The sequence below is a fragment of the Triticum dicoccoides genome, chromosome 4B, assembly GCF_002162155.2.
Source record: "Triticum dicoccoides isolate Atlit2015 ecotype Zavitan chromosome 4B, WEW_v2.0, whole genome shotgun sequence".
NCBI lineage: Eukaryota > Viridiplantae > Streptophyta > Magnoliopsida > Poales > Poaceae > Triticum > Triticum dicoccoides.
In genome coordinates this window covers 339861766-339864042 of record NC_041387.1, presented here as the reverse complement: position 1 = coordinate 339864042, position 2277 = coordinate 339861766, and positions in this window count along the sequence as shown.

Genomic DNA, 2277 nt, shown 5'->3' with positions numbered 1-2277 from the left:
TTATTATCAGAAACTAAAAGGTGGCCAATCTCCTAATTAGATCAATTACGGAGAATATAATTATTATCAACAGTGCCATGGTCAAAATTAAAAATCATGCAGAAACTCGCATCATATTTACTTATATAGCAATAATAAAACCGGAATGTTATTTTCTGGAAGACATGAGGTTCTATATTTTATCATAACATGTAAGACATATGTCACTCCATGAAATATCAGAACTATCCTATTCTTTATTCATAACATATAAGTACAGTCAACCAGCAACAAATCATTTGTAGTGCGCATTTGACATCAGACACTAATTAATAAAATTATATGCCACATTTAGTATTTGAAAACCTAAGGTCACACACAACCATTCCGCATGTGTGACTAAACAAGGAGGCATAAGTTCATTTAGCATTGCCACATCACACAAATGTTAAAACACCACATCACACAACACAAATTTTGGATCCAACATAATGAAATTTATCCTGATGTGGGAACATGCACCAACAAATCATATATGACCAGAGCACAAGTTATGGTTATATTATGTCTTCCTTTGCTTTCTTGTCGGTCTGATACACCAACTCGTCCATTTGTGTTTCTTTACACTGTAAGTTATATGTCTCCATTTGGTAATGTTAACAAACATACAAGAAAAAACTTCATCAACAAATAAATATGTTTATTAGGATTTTTAGCTTTACCCTTGCAATGTTATACCGTATATATAATTCGTATGTCTACAAGGTGATGAAAACTAATTAGCATACATGTATTTAGTAACCCCATCCAATGCATTGCTATTTTATGATCCTCCAATCAACATTTTAAACTGCGAAATACTACCTCCGTCCGGGTTTATTAGGCCCCCTAGTATTTTGAGTCAAACTTTGACCATTCACATGACTAATAAAATATAAAATATATGCTACAAAAAGTACACTGTTGGATTTGTATTTGAAAGAGCTTTCCGAAGGTATAATTTTTGTGACATATAGTTTATATTTTATTAGTTAAATTTATTGGTCAAACTTTAGTCCAAAATGAGAGGGGGCCTAATAAACCCGGACGGGGGTAGTAGTAGGAACTAAAGAGAAATGTTGCAACTACAAAAAATAGGGTTTGTGGAAGAATAGTTAAATTCAGGTAGCCCTTTTACCCTTAAATCCATGTATACAACACATATATGCTCTTATCTTATCATTTTGTATCTATTGTAATAATTGAAGGGACAAAAACATTTCACAAATTGGAACGCCTTATGCTAGAGTATTCTGCATACATTAAATCATACTCCCTCCGCCCCGAATTACTTCTCTTGGATTTGTCTAATACAGATGTATGTAGACACCTTTCCAGACAAATTGTCTTCATTGATGGCGGAGAATCATGCGGAGAATCAACTTTAGAAATTAAACCGATAGAAAGTGTACAAAGCACATTCTAGTCAACCTTTCAGTAGCAATATTATGTTTCGAAATCCAGGTGGGGATGCTTGATAGCTACAGGTAGCACAACTACAACTTGTACAACATAAAAAACAGTTTCATGCTACTGTGAATGAAATCAGGGAAAAATAAATATAAGCAAGTAACTGAAGATGCACGAATAGTATCAAAGAGGACATGTGCACTCTTCTAGAAGAATAAGCCAAGGCAGATGCACATGCCAGTATAGTACCATCATTAGCAATCTTGTATGCAAATGAAAAAATAATAAGTATGACACCAAACGTTTTTCTCTAAATTGAATTAAAGTAAATGCAATGCCATCCAATTTATAGTATCCGACCTTGATTTTTTTTGTTTATAGATAAACGTTTTGCGCAAGGAATAAAAATATATGCACAATACAATTTACTTTCTCTTCAAGTGATAAGTGACTACTACCGGCATTAGGTGAATCGACAAACCAGGTTGCACAAAAACCTCATAACCGATCAGTTGACAAAAGCAATCACCAGATAACCTACTTCTCGCCAAGCAGATTTGTAGCATGAAATTATGCCCTCATGGATGCGCCATGGAGAAGAATAAATTCATTAAATACTCCCACCTAAATAAAATTAGAAATTTGAGCAATAAAATGGCATGGAGAAAAATAACTCAATGACTGCGAATAATTGATTAGAAGACATAACCTACAGTGGATAGACTGAGGTCTCGGCAGTGCACAGATTCCGCCCAGAAAAATAGCAGCAACACGCCAAGAACAACGATTTGTCTAGGATGGCCTCTTGTTTGGACATGCAGTGGTCCATATTCCTAAAATCCTGGAAGA